The sequence below is a fragment of the Physeter macrocephalus genome, chromosome 20 (genome assembly GCF_002837175.3).
Source record: "Physeter macrocephalus isolate SW-GA chromosome 20, ASM283717v5, whole genome shotgun sequence".
NCBI lineage: Eukaryota > Metazoa > Chordata > Mammalia > Artiodactyla > Physeteridae > Physeter > Physeter macrocephalus.
Window position 1 is genome coordinate 40,808,307 of NC_041233.1, and position 11,732 is coordinate 40,820,038.

At 35.9% G+C, this 11,732-nt stretch overlaps 2 pseudogenes; both read left to right on the top strand.

Annotated features, from left to right (window-relative positions):
* The first annotated feature begins 3,508 nt into the window (after positions 1–3,508).
* On the top strand, positions 3,509–4,027 carry LOC112064242 (PEST proteolytic signal-containing nuclear protein-like; annotated as a pseudogene).
* A 1,430-nt stretch (positions 4,028–5,457) lies between these two features.
* LOC102996959 (PEST proteolytic signal-containing nuclear protein-like) lies at positions 5,458–5,976 on the top strand (annotated as a pseudogene).
* Positions 5,977–11,732: the final 5,756 nt, after the last annotated feature.

The window sequence follows — 11,732 nt, forward strand, 5'->3', positions numbered from 1 at the left end:
ATGTAATCTAATTTGGCTTGATGTACGTTTGTAATTTTAATGATTATAAGAAACAACTTGTTATGTCAAGGCAGAAGCTGTTGAGGCAAATATTTTGTAATAAGTTTTTATTATTATGGATTATTTTGTATTATAATGTAACTATTTCATTATATCTTGGCATATACATAAAATTAATTTTCTTTGCAATTTCTCAAGAATGACGGTGCTGGTACTGTAAGGGTTTCTAGTGAGTCGTTTACTATAATTGTTCTAGTAATTAATTTATAAATGTTTATTTTCAAAGACTCCCCCGCTTAACAAGTAATACCATATATGTTCTACCCAGGCAAAGGGAGGTGGTAATAATGATACACTGACAGACAAAACAATTCCTTCTAATTTAAGGTTTCTCTTTCAATGATTATATTAGGTGCATCAGAAATAATCATTTATTGGAAGCACATTAGTAAAGCATGTCATTTATAACTGCAGTTGCATTTTAATTGAGTTCTGCAGGATTCCAGAAGTGAAGTAGCTTGCTAAACCATGTCACTTATCGTCTCTATTTCACCACTAACTTTCCCACTTTTTACTAATAAACCTTTCCCATATTTTGCATTTAGGGAAAATTATTTGCAAAATTTCTCCAACTATTTAGAATCTTTATTATACCACTTCATTATTTTCTACATTGTAGAACCTGTTCTTCTAATGCCATCATATCGGAAAGATATTTTAGAAGGGCTATAAATTTTGTATATGTAAATGACAAGCTTACTGTGTTCCTTCTTTTCTCTTCTTTGTTTTCACTGTTCTGTACTGCTAGCAAAATAAAGAAGTTGATAAATCAGTGTGGGCAAAGATTTACTGAAATAACTTATTTATTAATAAGATAGACTGGGTACCCAGCTGCTTATTACTGTATTAAAATACATTTTCTACCACAAGGGCAAATCTTCATTGCACATAAGATTGAAATATTTTTGAGAGTACAGGAAAATAGTGCTATAATAGCAATTATCAAATGTGTTAGATTATTTACATAAAGAAATTGTGAAAATTCAGATTTAAGAGACAGAGGTTCTCTGAGACCAGAGATCAATAGATCTCAGATCAATAGATCTGAGACCTTCATTTTGTGTGTAGGTATTGGACTAAATGGTCTCTTGGCCTCCTTAAACTCAAACTTCCTATGAATATTGGCATTTCTAATTTTGAAATTTATGTTTCTTGTTAAATTTTTGAATCATTCTGCTTAAGCTTGGAAGCAATTATCTACTTGATAATTGCAATTTGATAAAGTCAACTCAAAATAGGAAACTTTACAGCAAACCTATTATGAGCAAGGAATAATAAAGAAATGTCCTTATGAATCAGGTCAATGATATTATTGCATCAGAATTACTGGACCTGGACAAGATCTTAGGGAGTATGACATATAGAAAAATTTCTTGCTGGTCTTACGGGGCTGACCTGTGTTCTCTCATGCAGTGGTCTCTATAGCTCAGAATTGGACTTTTCTGTCTTTTTAACCAGCAACCAAATCTCTCATATTTGGGATTGAAACACCAGGCACTACCCCAAACACTAGGAATCTAACTTAAAAAAAAATTGTCTATTTCAAAGTAAAAGGAAATCAAAAAAGGCTTGTTCACCTGAGGTGGTTACTGTTGAATCTAGCAGGTAGTGTCCTGAACCTAATCTTGACATGGAATGAAAAATATTCAGACTTATGCCACAGTTCTTTATGTATGTGTGTCCTTTAAGTGTGAACAGACTTCAGAGACGTCAGGGCAAAGATCAGGCTAGTAGTAACTCAGGGGATCAAATAGTGCCCACAAACACAGCACTGTCTATCTGTTCCTAATTTTCAGTGAAATGTAGTTTGAAAGTATGATGGGGAGGAAGAAAGGAGGTTATTTCTCCCCTTTTCTCCAATCACTCCTGCAGATTACTCATCCCCCAGCACTGGCATCCTCAGTCAGAGGTCCCCCAGGCTTGACTTTCATTTCCTTCCCCCCTTCTTTCTGCAAGACCCAGCTCTGCTGCTTTAACTTAGAACTTGGGTTCATCTTTGTGATAAAAAATCAGTATATCTGAAGTCTGTTTTTCTTTTTATGTGCTAACTGATCTTTGGGTCTTTAGAAACCCACAGATTTATGATTGCCAAGATGTATGGAATATAAAAGGCCAATCATAAATGTGGGAAGACATAGAGAGAGAAGCTTTATTTCCTCATTTTTATATTTTTGTACATAAAATGTACAAAGCACTCATTTTTATATTTTTGTACATAAAATGTACACAACACTGTGGGTGTTTAGTTCAGCGATGACTTGGTCGGGGAAAAACTGTGAGACTCTCTTCTGTTCCACAGAGGGGAGGAGAGAAACACTGGCCAGAAACAAGAATTTTCACAGAAGAATAATAATAATGAGGGCGGAAAAGGCCACATCTCCTGATGCTCCTTGCTTAACACCCTTGGGAGGACCTGTCTCTAACATTCAGCCACTACCTATCGACTAGTCTCAAGGAACATCTCTCCTAGAACGTCATACATGGTTTGGAGTAAGCGAAAATATCAGAAGCTAGAAGGGGCTGCAGTTACTGGCCTTGCCATAGTAATAAGACACTTGAAAGGATGTTCTAGTAAGAATCTCGTTAATAGGCCAGGTTCTACAGAGCAATGTTTTGCAGTCAATAATTTACCTCCAGGAAATTAATTAACAGCTGTCCTGATATTTAGATGTTTTATAAAATACTCAGGAGAATTTCAGAAAGTCACAATTAAGGAAAATGTGTTTTTCTTCAGGGTATATTCTATCCTTGTTACCAAAGGCCTAAATTCAATATTTAACACCCTACTTTCAGAGTTGATTTGTATTAAAAAAGGAAATGTAGAAAGCTCTATTTCTCAAAAAAACAAATTTGATTGTACACAACTACTGCTCTCTGCATGCACTTGGGACAATGTATACATTGTCTTGTCATTCAGGCAGATTTATGAGATCCACTTCTCCTTTATTCATACAAAAAGGCTGGCTAAGGGAATAGATTTGAAATCCAATAAATCTGAGTCAAATCCTTAGTTGGCTACTTATTAGTTGAGTGATTTCAGACCATTTACTTAGCTATTTTGGGCCTCATTTGCAGATGGGAATTCCATTTCCATGTATAGATGGGAGTAATGAGAGTACTAATCTCATAGAGTTGTAAGAATTAAACAAAACAGTAAGTTTTAAATAAATGTTAATTATCATTATTATTAATAGTTTGGGTCAGTACGCATTATTGTCTTGGAGGTAAGATTCAAAATCAGGTAGTCTGGCTTGATAGCTTGGTCTCATAACCACTTCATTATTCTCTGTATAAGACATGAGGAATGTTTGGAGAAGGAGAATGGCCAATATGAAAGAGGAAGATGCTTTTGCTCATTGAAGTATCAAAGATCATCTTAGAGACAGAAACATTTAGCTTCGTAAAATTTCTATTAAAACATTAAAAATTTGGAAGCCGCAGGGGGAAAATGGTGGACGGGAAGGCGGGAGAGGAGAAGCCTGAGAAGCTGCAGCAGACTGGAGCCGCCGGAGGACCTGAAGAAGGAGCAGAAAACCCCGCGAAAACTAAGACTGTTTCTTCCAGTAATGGAGGGGAAAATTCCAGTCGCAGCGCTGAGAAGCGATCAGCTGAAGAAGCTGCAGACCTCCCAACAAAGCCTCCAAAGATCTCCAAGTTTGGATTTGCCATAGGTAGTCAGACAACAAAGAAAGCCTCAGCCATATCCATCAAACTTGTCTCAAGTAAGCCTAAAGAAACCGTGCCAACTCTTGCTCCAAAAACCCTTTCAGCAGTAGCAGCTTTAAGGAAGATGAGGATAGTGAACCAGAGTAAATGCCTCCAGAAGCAAAGATGAGGTTGAAGACTATTGGAAGGGATACACCAACATCAGCAGGACCAAATTCCTTCAATAAAGGAAAACATGGGTTTTCTGATAACCAGAAGCTATGGAAGTGAAATATAAAATCTCATCTTGGAAATGTGCATGACCAAGACAATTAAATGATGTGTTTTGAAACTTTGGTGTGGGGTGGGTGTAAAGTTAAAAGGAACAGCTTCCTCTTTTTTAAAGAATGGTATAAGACTATTTTTGAAGCCACCGTTTTTTCTTTTCATTTCTTTTTTTTAAAGATTGGTACACTAATAAATGAGAATTTGAAATTAGAGGTAATTTATGTTTTATATACAGCTTTTAAGACGTTTACTAATTTTGTAGTTTCATGTGATTACTTTCCAAAGCTTATAGATAATAAAAAAATCATAAATGGTACCTTTCTAAGAATTGCATATTTTACTACATGCAACTATTAACACATTAAGAGTGAAGCAAAAAGTTGTCTATTTAAACTGTAGGCAATTACTCTCTAGCTTAACTCCCTTATTAACCTAAACTGTCTGGCTCCCAGGAACAGCCTTATAGAGAAGGGAGTATTGTATTGGGAGAAAAATGTTACTGGACTATTAAATGAGAAAGTAAATTAGATAAAATTAAAATACAGCTTTTTTTTCCCCCTAATGGACATTTTTTGTTTCAAATCATCATAAGCTAGTTATTGCATTGCTATCAGTGGATACAGATGCTTAGCTCTTTAAAAATTTACCTCCAGGAAATTAATTAACAGCTGTCCTGATATTTAGATGTTTTATAAAATACTCAGGAGAATTTCAGAAAGTCACAATTAAGGAAAATGTGTTTTTCTTCAGGGTATATTCTATCCTTGTTACCAAAGGCCTAAATTCAATATTTAACACCCTACTTTCAGAGTTGATTTGTATTAAAAAAGGAAATGTAGAAAGCTCTATTTCTCAAAAAAACAAATTTGATTGTACACAACTACTGCTCTCTGCATGCACTTGGGACAATGTATACATTGTCTTGTCATTCAGGCAGATTTATGAGATCCACTTCTCCTTTATTCATACAAAAAGGCTGGCTAAGGGAATAGATTTGAAATCCAATAAATCTGAGTCAAATCCTTAGTTGGCTACTTATTAGTTGAGTGATTTCAGACCATTTACTTAGCTATTTTGGGCCTCATTTGCAGATGGGAATTCCATTTCCATGTATAGATGGGAGTAATGAGAGTACTAATCTCATAGAGTTGTAAGAATTAAACAAAACAGTAAGTTTTAAATAAATGTTAATTATCATTATTATTAATAGTTTGGGTCAGTACGCATTATTGTCTTGGAGGTAAGATTCAAAATCAGGTAGTCTGGCTTGATAGCTTGGTCTCATAACCACTTCATTATTCTCTGTATAAGACATGAGGAATGTTTGGAGAAGGAGAATGGCCAATATGAAAGAGGAAGATGCTTTTGCTCATTGAAGTATCAAAGATCATCTTAGAGACAGAAACATTTAGCTTCGTAAAATTTCTATTAAAACATTAAAAATTTGGAAGCCGCAGGGGGAAAATGGTGGACGGGAAGGCGGGAGAGGAGAAGCCTGAGAAGCTGCAGCAGACTGGAGCCGCCGGAGGACCTGAAGAAGGAGCAGAAAACCCCGCGAAAACTAAGACTGTTTCTTCCAGTAATGGAGGGGAAAATTCCAGTCGCAGCGCTGAGAAGCGATCAGCTGAAGAAGCTGCAGACCTCCCAACAAAGCCTCCAAAGATCTCCAAGTTTGGATTTGCCATAGGTAGTCAGACAACAAAGAAAGCCTCAGCCATATCCATCAAACTTGTCTCAAGTAAGCCTAAAGAAACCGTGCCAACTCTTGCTCCAAAAACCCTTTCAGCAGTAGCAGCTTTAAGGAAGATGAGGATAGTGAACCAGAGTAAATGCCTCCAGAAGCAAAGATGAGGTTGAAGACTATTGGAAGGGATACACCAACATCAGCAGGACCAAATTCCTTCAATAAAGGAAAACATGGGTTTTCTGATAACCAGAAGCTATGGAAGTGAAATATAAAATCTCATCTTGGAAATGTGCATGACCAAGACAATTAAATGATGTGTTTTGAAACTTTGGTGTGGGGTGGGTGTAAAGTTAAAAGGAACAGCTTCCTCTTTTTTAAAGAATGGTATAAGACTATTTTTGAAGCCACCGTTTTTTCTTTTCATTTCTTTTTTTTAAAGATTGAGTGGTACACTAATAAATGAGAATTTGAAATTAGAGGTAATTTATGTTTTATATACAGCTTTTAAGACGTTTACTAATTTTGTAGTTTCATGTGATTACTTTCCAAAGCTTATAGATAATAAAAAAATCATAAATGGTACCTTTCTAAGAATTGCATATTTTACTACATGCAACTATTAACACATTAAGAGTGAAGCAAAAAGTTGTCTATTTAAACTGTAGGCAATTACTCTCTAGCTTAACTCCCTTATTAACCTAAACTGTCTGGCTCCCAGGAACAGCCTTATAGAGAAGGGAGTATTGTATTGGGAGAAAAATGTTACTGGACTATTAAATGAGAAAGTAAATTAGATAAAATTAAAATACAGCTTTTTTTTCCCCCTAATGGACATTTTTTGTTTCAAATCATCATAAGCTAGTTATTGCATTGCTATCAGTGGATACAGATGCTTAGCTCTTTAAAAACAACATTTTAAAATTTTATGTAAACTGTTGAGTTTACATAATATAAAATAATATAATACATATAATACATAATATAAAATACATTACATAAAATAGCCCACTTCACTTGAGAGGGTCTTGGCTACCTTCATTACTCTTCAAAGAACAACCATTTGCTACCAAAGTAAATCAATATTTTGAATGTGCCTCTCTTGATTTTTGTTATTAGCTAGTTCCAGTAAGCATGTCCATCAGATCTTGAGGCAAATCATAAGGAAGTTATTTTTTTTAAAATAACAAACCACCACCAAAAATTTAAATGGACATAATAAATATTTGGCTGTTCTTATTTTTTTAAGGGTATAAACACACACACACACACACAAAGGCAACACGGTATGAGGATGGAAAATAAGAAAGTTGCACTTTCTGTAACTTTATAAAAGTATTTATGTTACTAACTTGTGAAATCTAATTTGATTTGAACTTATTACAGGAATTCTTATTTAGCACAGTAATATGGTTTATTTTAACTGTATACATATTAACCAGTGGCCTCTCAAAAGCACATTTTAGATACTAAAAATAAAAGGAAAGAAAATGCATCTTTAAACATATTTTATGGAATCTTTGACCACGTATAGTTTGTTAATCTATGTGTTGTAAGATTGTGTTTATTTTGTATTTTTGTCTCGTATATGAATTCTTTTTTAATGTGACAGTTAAACACGTCTTTAAAAGCACAGTCACAGGGGGCTTCCCTGGGGCTTCCCTGGGGCTTCCCTGGTGGCGCAGTGGTTGCGCGTCCGCCTGCCGATGCATGGGAGCCGGGTTCGCGCCCCGGTCTGGGAGGATCCCGCGTGCCGCGGAGCGGCTGGGCCCGTGAGCCATGGCCGCTGAGCCTGCGCGTCCGGAGCCTGTGCTCCGCAACGGGAGAGGCCGCGGCAGAGGGAGGCCCGCATAACACACACACACAAAAAAAAAAAAAAAAAAAAAAAAGCACAGTCACACATAAAAGAAACATATCGTATAATGACTTCCTTGAAAACTCCTACAATGTTAGGTCTGGGGGCAGCTTCAGACTGATTGGTGGTACCTACTCACTGAACTCCTTTAATAGGTAATAATTCCAGAGAAGCAGCCTGTATATATTCCTAATACTTTGTTCACTTGCATTTGAGTTTGGAGTAAGCCCCAAGTAAAGCAATGGAAATGCACATAGAACTATTAGTTCTTACTTACATGATTTAATTATATAAAGATACATGAATTTAACTTGCTTTAACATAGGCAAACTTTCCATTTTTGTTTATTTTAGGGTTTATGTTGAGAAAATTTCCCTCTTCTACATTTTCTTTTCTTGACTCAAATGAAATATTAACTTAAGGTCAAGATGGGAGAAACGACTGAGATGAATGTCTTTACTAAAATACCAATAAATCTGTCAAATTCTAAATAAAATAAAATAAAATGAACATTAAAAATATGCTTAAAAGTTTACTTGTAAAGAATGTGAGTCAGCCTTCAGATAGACTGGCCAGCCCAGTTGAAAATATAATAATTTAAAGAAAAAAATTCAAAAGTCACCAATTAATCTGTTTATAATAGAAGACAGTGACAGCCACATGAGAATCACATTCACAAAGGTCATATCAAATCTGTCTAGACATCAGCAAAGCCAGAATCAGGGCTTGTTTTTGTGGAAGTCCAGGTATATGGGACATATTTAAGGTTCTGTTACTTTAGAACCCAAAATAGAGCCACCCTGTATTTGTTTTTTTTGACATTGTAATTGCTATTTTTTTATTACTCTCTTGCTGTTTTATATCAAGATGAAAATACATTTTTCTTCTATTTCTTTTTAATTTACTTGCATATTTATTTATGTATCACTGGTAGATGTCATACTTTGTGATATTCAAAGCAGGCCAAATTATTAGGTTTTTCTTTTTCTACAGTAGATTCTATAGTGCCTTGGAATTAGAAAGTATGTGAAAGCAAGGCGATTTAGTGTGGTTTTAAATTTAATTTTTAAATTCTCAGCACCCAGTATGTCATATAGCTCTGCAGTAGTTTTGTAATTATTTATGCAATTGCTCATTATTTTAAAAAACGACTTATATGGTTTGTAAATATTCAGCATTCCTATTCTGTATTCATGGTATTTGTGCTCATGCCAAATCATCTTATTTTAATATATACATTTAGTTATTTCTGAGTTGATTGTTTATTCCAAGAGCACATTAAAAAGATTATTGATTTGGAGTGATGGACTTCAGTGACTCTCACCTTTCACTTCTCATTGTTTACAGCTGGGACTGTAAATCATCTATAATTTCTTACATTAGTCTGTACTTCATTAGAAGAAGTTGTCTTAGGAAGAAGTCTCTGATTTTGGATTCACCCTGCTGAGCATGGTTTGTTCATAGTTATATGTCAATTCTAAATCAGAGTCAACCACAGCACAAAATTGAAATTGCTGCTTACAGCTAAGAGAGTTGCAATAATTACTGCTGGTTGTCTTTGGTGCCCAAAGCTATTAACTATTAAGAGAAAATGATGTGGTTTTATTAGAGGTAACATTTTATAACACTAATATTCTTGTCTCAGGGCAGTAAATAAAATGTCTTTAGGCCTATTTGGAAGTAGAAGCTTCAAACCAAATTAATGACAGACTACACATGGGCTGTCCCAGAGAATTTACTCTTGCCATAGAGGAAGGACCAGAGATAACTTTTTGAAAAAAGAGGTACATTGTATTCTTCTCCTAAAAGGACATTGGAGACTATTCTGACCTGAAATGATGTCTCTTGTGTAAGAGGATCTCAGTTCAGCTTAATAGACCAAGCTACAAACAAGCAGTTATTACTCCTATCTCAAACTTGCTATTTTAGTTCTCTTCCTACAAAATAACATGTCTGAGTCTGTCTCTTTGGTAGTTGGATTAAATGACTTACAGATATGAGTGCAACAAAACTAGCACAACTAATGCTCAGCCACTTAGCTTTTTCCTCAAACTCACCCACATAAAGGAGAGAACATTAGGCAGACTGGATTTTCTAGTCCTGTTCTCATTTCTCCCCTCAACATAGTGCACAGGCGCTGTGAGAAAAGATGAATGATAAAAAGAAAAATGACGAGAGGACATTGACCTCTAGAAATTAAAAAAATTATTTCTATCAATGTCTGAAAATACGGAGAGAAGGAGTTCAGAGGGACATGTAAACAACTAACAATTGACCAGAGCCCTGATACTACTCTCTCTTGAAGCAAAGTCAGTATCTGCCTCCACCCAGTCACAGTATTATATCAGAATTACGTATGGTGTATTTAAGCCACTGTGAACTTATCTGGATACTGAGAAAGCCAAAAAGCACTAGACAATTAAGATGATTTTATTCAGGCTATAGCAATGCGGGGAATGCTCATTAATGAGGAACACCTCAAAGAAAAGGAAAGGAAGGTTTTATAGAGGCAGGTAAACAAGGGATTCATCCATGAGGCTTATGGGAGTCATGAGGAATGGAGGGCATGATATTTTCTTGGAACATGCAAGACGGGGTGGCCCTTTGAGGTTGGCTGCTTCACAGAACACAAAAGGTGGAGGCATTTTGGAAGACAAAAGGGTGAGAGGATTTCATAACTATCACTGTTTTCTGGGAGCACAGGCTCAGGTAAAGTTCAACATTGTCAGGACCAAGTATTCTTCAGATTATTTCATTATGAAGAATCTTATGATGGGGATGTTCACCTCTTTGAAAAAAACAGTTTTAAGAAAACATCTTTATGGAAGTAGAAATTACATACAACAAACTGCACGTATTTAAAGTGTACAATTTGATTAGTTCAACATGTGAAGCCATCACCAGGTTCAGGATAATGAACATATTCATCACTTCTAAGACTTTCTTCATGCCACCCATTTTCAATTCCTCCCTCCTGCCTATATTTACTAGACACTGATTAAATGCCAGATATTTTTCATATACTCATGTTTACTGAGCCTGGAAGGAGTGATATCCACTTATAAATCTTTCCTTATTCTTCACATTCAAGTCTCACATCAGCAGAATGCAGTGTTTAATATCTCCACTCAGGAGTTAGAGCTACATTTGAATACTAGCTCTGCCCTTTATAAGGTAGTGACATTAGGCACGTCACTTAACCTGAGTCTTTGTAAAATGAGGATATATTAGAAGTGGAGTCATAGGGTTCATAAGAGGATTAAGCTATATAGTACATTTAAAGTGCTAAACTCAGTGTATGATATAAAGAAGTAGTAGGTAGCTATTTGTATAAGTATTACACTTCTTCTCTCCTGGTTAATATGCTACCCAAAGCCATACCTCTGAGTAAGTAGAGCAATAGTGCATGGCAAAATTTCACTAATTCAGATAAATGGGAATGTTTAAACTGAATTAATTTAAAAAAGGACAATGTATGGATTATTTTAAAAGAAGTATACATTTGTAACTTTTGAATTCAGGCATTATCTGGAGCTCTGCTAACAACATACTGAATAGAGTCTTTGTTCTAAAAGTATATAAGAATAGTCATTAATTAGCATATCAAAGCACCAATTAAATGGTAATACTTATTCCTTACTGGGGTCTCTGAATAGAGCAGCTCCCCAGAAAGAGATAATCCTTCACTTAAATAAATTAAAAGCAGGAGTGGGCAGGATCAAGATGGTGGAGTAGGAAGACCCTGAGCTCACCTCCTCCCATGGGCAGAACAAAATTACAACTACTTGCAAAGCAACTATCTATGAGAACAACCTGAAGACATAAAAGATTTTCTACAACTAAAGATATAAAGAAGGAGCCACAGTGAGATGATAGGAGGGGTGGAGATATGTTCTAGTCATGACTCACACCACCAGGTTAGTGACCCATTAAAGAGAAGGACCACACAACCACAGAGGTTCTCCCCAAAGAGTGAGACATCCAAGCTCCATATCGAACTCCCAAGCCTGGGGGTCCCGCACCAGGAAGGACCAGAATGTCTGGCTTTGTAAACCACTGGGCCTTACCTTCGGAGAGAGCCAGAGAGCTATAAGAAATAGGGACTCTGCTTTTAAAGAGTGTGCCCCAAATCTCACATACTCTGAGTCCTGGCACAGAGGCAGTAGTTTGAAAGGCTCCTGGGTCACTTGCTGATCGCAG